We start from the raw sequence: 13934 nt of genomic DNA, 5'->3' as shown, positions 1-13934 counted from the left end.
GTTGTTGAAGCTATCTGATGTCAGGTTATGTGTCTCAGGGGGACAAGCGTTTCTTGTAGTTTGTTATGCCATCTGTTAAGAAATGCAGCCACTTGTCTCTCTGCTACACGACCACAGATGGGGAGTTTTCCCCCTGTGTGCATGACTGTCAATATATGCCAAAGCCTTGTTATCTGGAACCAGGTGGAATCACCACCAAAACGAGAGTGCCCTGTGAGAAGGGGTGCTCCCAAATACTGGGGCTCACAGCACACAGGTGAGCTTCATGAATAAAGCCAGCCTACCAGGCTGGTAGTCTATGAGGCAGGTGTGTCTATGAGGCCCTCAGCCTATCCCTGACTTCTTTTCTGCTCGCATGACTCCAGGAAAGGGGCTCTAGGAGAAGATTGTGCACCTCCAGAAGAGAACATGCAACATAGTGTGCAACCTTGCTGGTTGGCTTTCGGTTTGACTCCTGGGACTTGTCAGAATTTACCCCCAAATAACCACCAGGCAGATTGGCAATGGCAATCTCAGATTTAGGGAAAACACTAATTGTTACTCCTGCTTCCGTGGAGATGCTGCAGCTCTCAGTAAAGTCTTGGTGTGTGCTTAACTAAATATCATTTCCAGGTCTCTATTCTGCTGCCTGACCCACTGAGTCCTGTAGGGAAATAAACAAACACAGTGGGAACAGAAAGTCCCCCTATGGCCATGAGCAGCTATTGACTTAAGCATCAATAGTGCTCCTTTTCCAGTGCTGATTATCACACTTTTTAATATTGAGCTCACACTTTTCCAGCACAACTGGATCTATTCCTGAGTCTGTGGGCTGTAGGTTTTAAAGGGGAGTTTTACAGAAGGGGATCTGTACCTGAAAGTTTTATTGAAAACTGTAAGTTTCACAGAAAGGGGACTTTCATTAAGAATGAACGTCTTACAGAAACAGGAGTGGAAAGCCAGCCTGTTGTGGTCAACCTGTTTGCTAATCTCTTGGGGCAGCTTTTTCACCCAAAAAGAATAGGAACTGCTACCAAACTGGTTTTCACTGGAAAGCAAATGGTCACTCTGCTCCCAGTGCGTGACACTCAACACATGAGCTGCAGCACTGGCAGTGCTGATGTCCTTGGGGAAGGCCAAAGTCAGCAGCTGAGCTCCTTTCCCTGAAAGAACTTTGATGCTGGTGGTCATGCTAGAAAACTGTAGTCATGTCTGAAAACAGAGCAAAGAGAGAACTTTTTTTTTCTTTTTTTTTTTTCCCCAGCAGTATTAGATACGTCTTTCCCCTCCGTTCCCAGCCCAGCTTCCAAGCTCTGGTCTAGGATGATGATCTGGGACGAGAGCTCCTGGAGGTACCAAGTCTTAGATTCTGTGATTGGGGTTGAAATGGACCTCAAAGCCCACCCAGCTCCAATCCCCTGCCATTGGCAGGGACACCTCCCACCATACCACATTGCCCAAGTCCCATTCAACCTGGCCCTGAGCACCTCCAGGGATGGGGCATCTACAGCTTCCCTGGGCAGCCTCTTCCTGTGCCTCATCATCCTCAAAGGGAAGAATTTCTTCCTTATATCTAATCTAAATCTCCTCTCTTTTAGCTTAAAGACATTACTCCTTTTTCTATCACTGCATGCCCTTGTAAAATGTTTCCATCTTTCTTGTAAGCACCCTTTATATATTGAAAGGCTGCAGTAAGGTATCCAAACAAGATTTGTTTGCCAAGTGATGTAACCAAATGAAAAGTTAAAACACTGGAATACTGCAACTAATGGAAAGGATGTTTTAATTTACAGCTAACTCCTTTATTTTTACTATAATTTAAATTTGCACAAACACATGTGAAAAATACAAGTCACAAAAAAAGATTTCAAAAGGAACAGATATCTTAAGATATCTGCAGCCACATATGCCTTGTAGGCATGTAGAACAGCCCTCATGCATGCATGCTCTGCCTGGTGGCCCTGCATAGTGGCAGCTGACCGGGAGACAATAGAAGAGACAGGCTGAGAAATGAAGAGAGGCCAGGATGGAAAGGAGAAGGAATAGAAGTTAGAGAAAAACCCCCTGGCTTTCCATCTTGAAAAATCATGATTTTTTAAGAGAAATTATAATTTTGTTTTTACTAAACATATAATTAAAAAACAGGATTGTGGAATAGTAGAGGTTGAAAGGGACCTCTGGAGATCATTCGGTCCAACCCCCTACTAAAGCAGATTCCCAACAGTAAGTTGTACAGGAAAGTGTCCAGTACTCCAAACGTGGCCTCACCAGGGCAGAGCAGAGAGCAAGAATCACCTCCCTCACCCTGCTGATCACACTCCTTTCAAAGTGCCCCAGGATACCGTTGGCCTTTTTGGCCACAAGGGCACTCTGCTGGCTCATGGCCAACCTGCTGTCCGCCAAGACACCCAACTCCTTCTCTGCAGAGCTCCTCTCCCATAGGTCAGCCCTCAGTAATTTGTACTGAGGTTTGTGGTTATTCCTCCCCAGGTGTAGGGACTCTGCACTTGCTCTTGTTGAACCTTGTAAGGTTCCTCTCTGCCTAACTCTCCAGCTTGTCCAGGTCAAAGACAATTAAATGGGCCAGCTAAAACTCATGATCTGCTCAATTTTTTAGGCAAATGACCAGCAACACAGCAACTTTGCACATCGATCCCTAGGATACAGCATTGCCCTGTGCCTGTCAGGAGGACAAGGGATTAGCTCTGGTGCTGAGGAGCTGACACAAGACCTGCTGCTGCCAGATGCAGACCTATTTATGGCTGCAGCTATAAAAACACACTGAAAGCAAATTTGTAAGAAAGATGCTCTAATGAAGACGTATAGAAGGGCTGTAATGCCATGGAGCCTCCTGATAACTCAGGCCCTGATCCTGCAAATTAAACTAAGCGGTGAAGTTAATCAGATGCATAAGCGTTTGCAACATCAGTGTTTTTTTCCTTCCCCAAATGAGCTAAATTCAAAAAGGCTCGGTTCAAATTACACGAAGATATTAGGCACGTCGGTTCTTTCTGTGAGCTGCTTTATTCATGCAGGGTGTACAGTGCGGAGCAGCACGCCTGGCATGGTTAGTGATGCATGAATCTGAAGGGGAAAAATTCCCTTTGCATTCTATTCACAGCCAACTTTCAAAACAACCCAGGCTGCTGCCTCAGCAGCCAAATGGGCAATTTTCCAAGCCGAAAAGTCAGCAACAAACCAAAGTGTTAATGCAGCTTTGTTCTCCCTTCAAGCTGGCTGCGTACCCTTGGAACGCTCCCTTGGTAATTCTTTCTCCTTTGCTTCTTCTACCTGGCACTCTCTTCCATTCCAAGAGCAAAACCATGATGGTGCATTTCCTTGCTTTCCACCCAGAAGGAAGAGGTGAGAACCTTGGGTGAGACCTTCCTCATCCATTACTTGGGTGGCAATGGCTTCAGATGGCAACAGATTTGAAGAGAGGACAAAAAACCTCCTGGGCAGCACCTATGGGGTGTTCTGCTGCTTTCCCTGCAGTAGAACATAGGGGATATTGGGATGAGATGGTTAAGCCGGGACTGCAATAAGGGGGAAAATCTTTTAGGAAAAAAATGCCTTTATTCGAGCAGAAATACAATACCTTGGGGAAAAAGGGATACAAAGAGGGCAAAAGGATCTTGTTTTTGTCTACCATTTTTAAGAGGTTTAAATGAAAAATATTTTTACTTTTTAATTAACTTACAATTATTCTCAATATGTATCCTTTCCATTTTCTAGGGGTCTTTGAAGATCCATTTCATATCCAAGCATTCCCATCAGAATAGGGAATATCCTAGCTTCCTTATCCTTCCCACCTAGCAGCCACTTCCATCACACACCATGGCTATACTTGGGTCTTCACAGTCAGTCTGTGCTTCGATTATAGCACACTTAGACAACAAGAATGCCTATAAATATTTTGCTATGCATAACCTGAATTTAAGGGAAACCCCACCAAAGTTGGTGGCTGTCTGTGCTCATTTCCCAGCATAAGATCACAACTTGTCTTTGAATCTTGGTCCTGTAGCAACTGAGAAACTGGGTAGCATTAAATGCACAGGTATTGCTCCTATTCCCCCAGCCACAAATCTCTGGAAAAGGTTAGAGTAACTATAACTGTACTTGTTTTCTTGGTTAGTCTTGCTTTGCATATTTTTTTGGTCATTTTTGAGGGTAAATACTGTGCTAGATGGGCTAGATGAGCCAGCACATAACTTCTCAAATGGCTGTAGGACCAATAACCAGCTTGTCAAAACTGCAGAGGTTTGGAAGCACTGTAAAGAGAAAAATAGAAAATAAAAATAAATGCCATCAATATAGTGATGCTTTTAAGCTTTCTCCAGTTATCCCTGCACTGTTTGCAATAGTCAGAAAAATATGAAATAGTGACAGAATGGCAAGAAGCAAAGCAAACAGAAAAGGGAAAAGATAACCCCCAATATCTCATGTTATTTCCTATCAGGCAAAAGGAGATGAAGTGAATATTAAATTTTTTTAAGAAGTAAACAGGAAAAAAAAAAACAACAAAAACCAGTAAGAATGAGTAGGAGAACAAAGTGCTGCTCTGTTTTAAACTTGCAAGAGAAAATCTGCTATTTTTTCTTTTTAATCCATTAAAAATGAATCAAATCAACTCCATGACATCATGAGGTCACCTCTCCACATTGGCCTGACCACTGCACATCACAGCACTGGATGCAGAGACATGGCGTAAAGGAAGAGGTGTTCCTGGGGTGCTTTGTGCTAAGCCTATGGGGGCTGCATAGCAGCTCGGGGTGCTGCAGGAGCTATAGCAACGCTTGGGGTGACTTCTGGCAGCCACAGCAGCTGCTTTTCCCAAAAATGCCAAGACAGAACTGTTGTGCTCCCCTAAGCTCGTGGAGGCCCCAGCCAAGGCCTGGCACAGCCATGCTTCCGCATCTTTGGGGCATCTGTGGAGCTCCCACACTCAGGGCTCAGACACCACACAAGTGTTTTGCATCCACAAGAACAGGACCATGTCTGTTGGATTGCCCTTTTCTTGCAATAACAATTGCTGCATATACACCCGCTCTTCATGACAACAGCTGGGCCAAGGCCAACTTGTGACATAGGGTTCTTGCTCCAGCAGGCCTGCCTTTCAACCAGGAATATTTTATGGTAGAGCTTCCCTAACTTGATGCAGAAGACCCCTTTTGCTAAATGTAGGCACTAAGCAGCACTGTCAGCTCGCTTTGTTCACAGCACAGCCAGCATGCTCCAAAAGAACCACAGATGCCAGTGTACCTCTAGTGATTTTGGAAAGCACAGCCTTGAAAAGCAGGAGCTTGTGCTATCAGTGACTGAGACACTTACTCTTCAGTTGATTCATATTGACAATGTGAATATATAGGCCCAGAATGCTGAATGCAAAGGAGGTGGTCAGAAGCAGTCATGGACCTTAGACTAGCTCCTGCTGGCAGCATAGCAATGGCCTCCCTAAATGGGTTGAAGATCACCCAGTTCCAAGCCCTTGCTGTTGGAGAATTTCCATCCATCAGCTCAGGCTGCCCAGGGCCCATCCTTCAGCACACCCAGGGATAGGAAATCCAAAAGAATTTCCAGAATTGTTCTGATTTCACCCAAATCAAGTGTAAGTTTTTTGCTTGAAAGACCTATATCACACTATCATTCACTTGCCTTACGCTTTCTTGCCTAAATCTCTTACAGTGGTTATTTTTCAGGTTCACTTTCCATAGGCCTCCAAGAGAAAGGACTGTGACAATTATTTTGTCTCATTTCATACTCTAAACAGTCAACAGAGTTTTGCCAATTCCTCTGCTGAGTCTCACTGTGCTAAGAAACATCATTAACCAAACAGTGTTCCTAGTTAAACAAGTTCCACCAGTGAGGAAGCCAACACATTGTTAGTTATAAGCAAATTCATACATTTATGTGCAAACACATCTGCTTTTGGGATTACAGAATTTATATTCCTACATTCTGTAGGAATGACTAAGAACATCCAAACCAGGAAGGAATTGTAGGAGAAGCTTCTGTAGTTCTGTATTTCTGTAGAAATAAGTAGATGGAATATAGACTGAAAGCCCATTTCAGATCTTGCTCATTAAGTGACTGACACCCTGGAGTGAGGAAGTGGGTTCCCATTTGTTAATGACTATTAGTGACTGTTAATGACTGCAGATTGATCTGGATGGTCTGTTTGACACAGCACTGATCCTAGAACCAACACAATCCTTTTTTCTTCCCCTAGAGGTAAGTGCAGAAATGCTACATAACATGAAAACAAACAAAAATTCAAATGAGTTCTGCTGCCCAGGACAATTTGGAGAGCTATAGAGGAGCAAGGAAAGGTTTTGTCCACCTGATTTACTAGACTGAATCTAGTAATCTAGATTACTTAGTAATCTATTTCCTGGTACTAGAGACAACTTGACCCATGAGAAATGCAAAGAAGCCAAAGCTGTTCTTATTTAGGAAATAAATCACAAGCAACTATGGGAAGGTAAAAGAGTGCTGACATACCAAAAATGAGCTGTGTCCTCTTTTCACAGCATGCCCATGTTTGGAGAGAAGGATGAACAACCAATGAAGGGAACTAAAATGATAGCTAAAGTACCACCTAAAAGTGGTTCAGTTTATTTATATTAACTTATCACAAGTTCAAATGGATGTCTCTGCATTGCTGGCATGAAACTGCTTGATTGTTATTGCACAAATCAGTTGGAGAAAGGCTGGATGGTTTAAGTGGGTATGCAATCTATTCTAGGGGCTGTGGTAATAGTTAAAACAGTATTTGCAGATATAGTTAATTGCACATACCAAGTTTTATGATTTCACTAATTATAGCACTAATTTGATAAAATAAAGATAAACCTAGCAAATTGGATTCTGTTAGGAAAAATGTGTATTTTATTTGCTGGAAAAATCTTGAGTTTGTGTAAGTGGGAAGAGATCTCAGCACTACTACCTGTGCTAGCCAACTGCTCCTTGGGACTCCAAGGGCACAGACCAACAGAACAGGCACAAATCTGAAGCACACACTGATAAAACATTCTTCCCCTTTGGAAAGCAGGGGGATCCTCCCTACCATCTAGCTTTAGGTGTCATTTTGGTACCAGATTCTGGGAATGAATGAAACAATCTGCAGAAATAACTCCATAAGTGAAAGGAGATCGCTGGCTCAGTATGACTTGCTGTTTGCTAGTGATAAATGCTACTGCTATGCAGACCTAATTGCTAGCTACTTGTTCCATGAATATTCCACCTTTAGTACCTATGAGATTGCTGCCCATGAATCCCTTGCCATTGTGTGAATTAGACTTGAGGAGGACATCACAATTACAATCTGGACCAGGCAACATTGTCTCCTCAAGCCGTTATTCCCATTCCAATCTTCCCTGTTTTGCCTTTCAGACTGTCATTTTGCTGGGACGGGAGCTGTCTTACCCTGAGCTTGTGTAGTACCACATGGATCAGGATGATTCTCTCAGTAAAGTCTGACACTGGAATGTTAAAAACAACAAAGAGAAAATTGGAAGTCTAATGTTAAGTGTCTAGCACTTCATTTTCCTCCTACTTCTGAAGGAAAGCTAAAGACTTCATCTCAACCACTGTGGCTTCCCATCACAGAGGAGTCAAAGAATGTTACTGTGATCCTGATCCTGAGACCAAAAGGCCGTGCAGCCAGAGCTGTTCACACCACTGGGACTGCCCAGGGCTATGAGCTGTGGCTGTTTGCCTCTAGCTCCTGGCTGCCACCACTGTTTCCATATAGCAAAGCACGTAGTCAGCATGCTGGATAGCTGGCACTGCTCAGTATAGCCTCCATAGGTTTGTGGCCCTCATATGGATGACTCTAATCCTCCAGTGGCTCTTAACTCATTCTCTTTTCTTTTTTAAGAAAAATGTTGTGAGGTTGTTTTTGTTTTTAGGTCAAAAATAAAGCTTGTTCCATACTGTTAAAAATATTTTAACACTCTTGAAGCTCTTTAAAACAATTTTCAAGATATTTTTTGCATTTAAGGTTAAAGTCTTCTTGTCTTGAGCTATTTTGTCTAAGCTTAGTTTCTTTGTTTAACTAAATCAGTAAACTATCAGTAAACTGATGTGTGACCAAACATAATGACTGCATTTTCACATCTGTAAAAACTTCAAAGGAGCCTGTTTACTGCAGACTATAAAGCTGCCCTAGAATACTCACTGACGAACTCTACATCAGGAAACATATACATATTCATTAGTAGATTTTATTTATCTTCAAAACACTGCAGTAATTTGATTCTGAAAGAGCAAATCAAGTAGAAGTAAAAAAAAAAAAAAAAAAAAAAAAAAAAAAAGCCTTTGTATTCAGCCAAGGCTCTTCCACAGCTTCTCGGGAAATGATTAGCGTTACCACAGTTGTACTGAGTAGACATGGTTGTTAATTAAGACATATTGGTTTGTTCTGGTGCTCCCCGTCCTCAGCAGAAGAACTGTCAAGTTATTGTAGCCTGTACAAAAGTTTTCTCTGCATACAGTACCAGTCCTCATTTTTTTTAAATGAAAACTCACTTGAGGTCTTCGCACTCTCAAAGATCTCTGAAAAAACAATAGCAGAATTCCTACTGACTGTAATCTGAACAAACTCGATTTTTAAATAGATTTGCTACAGACTTGAAAGGATTTTACTGTCCCTTCAATAGACAGGCACATAAACTACTTTAGGGTCCTTCTGGAACCAATTGCCAATAGTCTGCACTCTGTGGAAAGAGTGTCTTCAGGAGACTCATCTTTGATTTGCCACAGAAAGAAAATGTAGCCTCCTGGAAAGGAGGAATGATTCAACACTACTGTATAAAGCTGAGACTTATGGGACAGGAATTCAATTCTGCCATAAGGTCTAATTTTTTATATGACCTTGGACAACCAAAGTTCTACACTCACAGTGCAGTTTTGCTTAGGGACAGCCCAATGAGTATGGGAAACAGTCTGGCTCTGATAAATTAGCATACCTGGAGCTCATGTTGTTATGGCTAGGCTGTTTCTGCATCCTGAGCCAGCTGTAAATGAATTCTCCCTGGTATCCTTACACTCATGGACACTATGACCCTAAGGATATATCTCCATAGGTCACATGTAGTAACACCTCCTATTTATTTCCATGGATACGACAACAGATACAAAGAGCACAATAACACTATTTGATAGAACACAGTCCCAACTACAAAACACTATTTTCCATCATGATTACTATCATTAGCTATGCATTTTCACCAGTAATGAACAGGAGCCTGCATGCCATGCTCATGAGTAAATAGACCCCAAACATTGCAAGTAACCTCAAGTTTTGATTGTTCTTTGATTGCTGCTTCATAGTTAGGAGACCAGTACTGAATACTGAAAGCCCCAAATGAAGCTCTACACATTTGTGTCTACAAATGATACCAAACAATTTTGAAACATGGATCTTCAGTCTCCATGACATCTGTATGAGCTGCCCAGTCCATAGGTTAGAAATAATAGTTTGTCTTTACTTCAGAATCTTTGAATTAAAAAGGGGGTTTTGTTTCCTGAGTCACAGTGAATTACACTTCTAAAACACACTAATGGCAGAATCCCCCTGTTCTGTGTACCAGCTCAGACAGCTGGGTCACTCAGGGCCAGATGTAATCTCTGGCCTTTTCTCTTTGCTGGAACGTAGCCACTGTATTCATCTGAACAGTCATTTGGTTTTTTTAAATAACAATCTTATACAATCAGTGTGAGATTTTGCTGCCTGAATAAGTGGCCTGTGACAGTTTCAAAATTTAAATACTCTTTGAGAGTTTTGATGCCTAATAGACTGAAATTTCTATTTTATCCAAACCAAAACTTCAGTGAACTGTAAGAAGCTTTTTTGCAGCATAGGCAAAGTTGATCTACAATTCAATGACAGATGGTAAACAAGATATTTCTTCTGTTTATTGAGCTACTTCTTCCAGCAGCTGCTCACACTAAAAGTGCATACTGATGCTTCATCTTCACACTTTGACCATGACAGAGGTGTTAGGAGTAGGGACAGCCTACTCCCACAAACATCCTACAAAAGTTAGGAGAAAGGCAGATCCAGTTCTTGGTAAGATTTTCCAGATGTAATGAAAGACAGATGCAAGGGGCAATTACAAGAGTTGCAATATCCAGTACCTGTCAACTCTGCATAAAGCAAGTTTTTTAAGTGCTAAAGTAAGCCCAGCCACTTCAGAAGTGCTCAGCATTACTCCTCTGAGATAAGCACAGATCACAGCAACTCCTCTTCTATCCATCGCTTTCCAACACTGGGACTCCAAGCTTGACTTTCAAGCTTGGACAACAAGGAGGGATTTGAATTTCATAAGCAGTTCTGTATTTCAGCACAGCTTTGTTTACCTCCTGCAAGAGTGCTGCAAGCTGGCCCAAAGTGTTCAGCACCTGGGTAACCTTGAACTGAGGTCGTCACATGGAGTTTAAAATTGCATCACACATTTTACTAAATGCGATGTGAAAGCTCACAAGAAACAGCCAGATTCGTTCTCTCTCATTTCAGAATGGCTTAATTAAGCAAAGACTTCCTCCATCTCAGGAGAGGAAGGGAACCACCTTTCCTTCAGAAATGTTGCCACAAGAGGGATGCAGTAGAACAACAATGGCAGAGGCCTGAGCCCACCATCTCATGGAGTTCCTTTAGGACTGTTTCAGGAGCTGCCTCCACCAAAGCATCAGCCAAAAGCCAGGGCCTGCACTGCCCAACAACACTGCTTTCTAAGGAGAAGACACCTTATGCTATTTCTTATTGGCTCTCACAACAGAGCATAACTGAGTCTTTGCCTCTGCTTGCTGAGCTCTGGCTTCCTGTGCAGGGCTGAAAATCTCTTTTTGCAGGTGTAGATAAAAAGTTCTGTTCCAGTAAAATATGTGTCACTTGCATTCTCTGATTAGGTATTGCTCTTCTAGTAGTCTTCTGCTTCTTTCACATTTACATCTCTGCTTTGTCCTTTTCTGTCTGCATTGGCTCTTTGGTCATTATTTATTATAGAGTCAGCCTGATGGACTGGCCATTTTCTGCAGAACTATTTCACTTGCAGCAGTGTTTTTCTCTTCAAATATTGTTTAAAGACAAAAGGACTTTTTCCTCATTATTTTCTCATATTATACAAGGTATTCTAACAGCTGGTGGAAGTTGAATACCATGTTAACAATGCATAATTTAGCAAATATATGCCCATATTGACACTGAAAGAAAACCTGAGATTGCACAACCATACTGTGTGTTTTTATTATACTGTAAGTACAGTTTCAAACATAATAGGATTTATTCATAGCATATTTACTCCACTGAAGTGAGCATAAATATGTAAATGTCTAAAGCTTAGACTGGGAATTGCCTACTGCTGCTTTCAAGTCATGCAGCACTCTCTGCACTCTAAATGCAGGCTGACAGCAGAAAAGGCAGAACTGTACTTCCAAGGAAAGTATTACAGAAGGATCAAGCTTGCATATCATTACCTTACCCCTGAATTCTAATACATAATGACAGTGGACACACAGCTGTAGCTTTCACACTACTGTAATGCAACAACTACGCAGAGAGAGAGAGAGAACAAACATTTCTGACTGGGGCAGCTCCTGCCAGAGTGTGATTTCAGGGAACAAAAATCCCTTTCTATATATTTCCATTCAAATATATGAAGCAAAATAATTCTGTTGATATAATTCAAGGAGGTTGACTTTGTTCACTCGTTAGGAAAGGACAGAAGAGCAGAGTGCCCAACAGCAGCACTCAGATAACATCTTTTCTGAGTGAAATAAGCATGAGGTATGTGGTGGGAAAGTTATTCTGTTGAGGCCAATGGATGCAGTGGATGCAGTACTGTTGGCTGCTCTGGAGTGTGAGCCATCAGAGACCTGAATCGGGGGTTAGCAGGCATGGGAAGCGACACAAAGGTGTAAAGAGGTGAGGGACCATGCACACAGCATTCTCTGAGTTAGGAAGCTCAACCACTTTTCAAAATTGCAACTAACTAAATAAAAAGACACAGTGAAAAAATTGCTCACAAGGCAATTACTTTGGAGCAAGAAAGAATAATCCCAGCTCCACAGCTGGGATTTCAGATCTAAGCAAATATCTGAGTAATCGTCTTTAGCTGTGTACACATTTTAATTCACACCTTTCCACTCGCTTGTTGCTTCTGTACTAGATACTTTTAAAAAAGGGAATTGATTGCCCATAAAGGGTGTCAGATTGTCAACAATGGCAATGAAATCCCCTGGCTACTGAACAAACAGGCTGGGAGCAGCACTACAAACTTCCACTCGCTACCTAGGCAATTTGCCTCTCGTGTAACCTGGAGGGTCTCATTATAACTGGTACTTGGTCCTGGCTTGAATTGCTCCAAGCACTTCTAATACAATCTGATCCCTTCAGACCCTGCTTTACTGCCCCTGCTCAAGCATGAAGAATTCAAGCTGGAACAGGTGCAGGGCAGGATGATTAATACAATCTGGGAACAGGGAGTCTTTCACAAGCAGAGCTGCCAACACTATCAATTTATGTGGTAGACAACTGCTTTGGGCAGTAACCCACCAAATTCCCAGTATCTGGCAGCTCTGATACTTGGATGCTTGCAAATGCAGGAAAATTTCACAGAGCCTTCAGAAAGCAACTTGACATGGAATGAACAGTGGGGCTGATATGTCCCAGGTCCCTGAAGTGTACGTAGTTAATGTGTGTTTGTCAGTTATGGACTCCTAGAACTACATGGTGGCATCTTGCTTTACAAAGCATAGCAAAGTCTGACTGCTCTCTGTGGACGCACTGGGATGGGAAGGAAAAGGGCTGAGAAGGAAGAAATGCCACTTAGGCTAAAAGATTATGTCAGCAAATAAGCACAAACAAGTATGGATTTGCCTAGGATACAGTCACCCTGTAAACTGAAGGTATCACATGTTGCATGATGGCATTCCTGAAAGAGGGGGAGGTAACAGCCTCACTGTTTTAAAACAATCTTGAACATTTATGAAAGGATTACATAAAGAAGTGTCTGTAACATTAGGCATTAAATCTGCTAAGTCCAAAGATCCTGTCCTTTTTCATCCATGCAGTAGACTATTGGTGCCTCTATATGAGCCATACCTCTTTTCCCTGGCAATCTCTCTGTGTTTTTACTCATTGGGAATCAGCATTAGTATGACTATGTGTTTCCTACTGTATTTATCTTATTTAAATTGTCTGTTCTTTGCATTTCTTTATGTTTTCTTATTATTATATCTTCAAATTACAAAGGTAAGGGACCAGAGATCTTGGCATCATTTAGCTTAGCTGACAGCATGATCACTGAAAGAATTGTCTTGAAATTAAAAGGCCCTATCCCCCATTTTCTTCTCTCACATAACCTCTGTTTCTTTCCTAAACTTTATAACATAATCATGATCATAAACATAGGAATGAATGAGTCTCTTTTATGACCATGGTATCATGGAGTCACAGGAAAATCTCATGTACATCAGAGGCTAAATTTCCAATTCAGCCTTGAATTGGAATTGGGTACACTGTAAATAAAAACTATCCAAAAACTATTCGTTTCATCCAGTGAAGGCCACAGCTAACATTCATGCTTGCTCAAGCCTACCTTATAAAAGTCTATCTGAATCCTTCATACTAAGCCATGAAGAAAAGACAACAACCTAGAACTTACAAAGAAGGTCTTTTCAATTAACGATTTAGAAACAGGGGAAGGCACCTTATATACCTTTTCCTTATCTTTCAGATAAAGACCTCCTGGGTAAGCTTAGTAAATCCTTATCTGTTAGATAAAGGACCACTATGATGGGCCTTATCGCTTAATTAAATCCTCGTACTAAGTACAATGAAGTCAATAATTTGTTATACAAGATAGCACTTCAAACTGTGCTTGCATTGGATAATGCATCTCTATCGGTTCCCTGTACCACAGCATGCTGTAATGGGTTGTGATCCATAGCCT

Source organism: Phasianus colchicus, chromosome 6 (genome assembly GCF_987193195.1).
Source record: "Phasianus colchicus chromosome 6, bPhaCol1.hap1.1, whole genome shotgun sequence".
NCBI classification, from domain to species: domain Eukaryota; kingdom Metazoa; phylum Chordata; class Aves; order Galliformes; family Phasianidae; genus Phasianus; species Phasianus colchicus.
Note: the sequence above shows the minus strand (reverse complement) of the source record.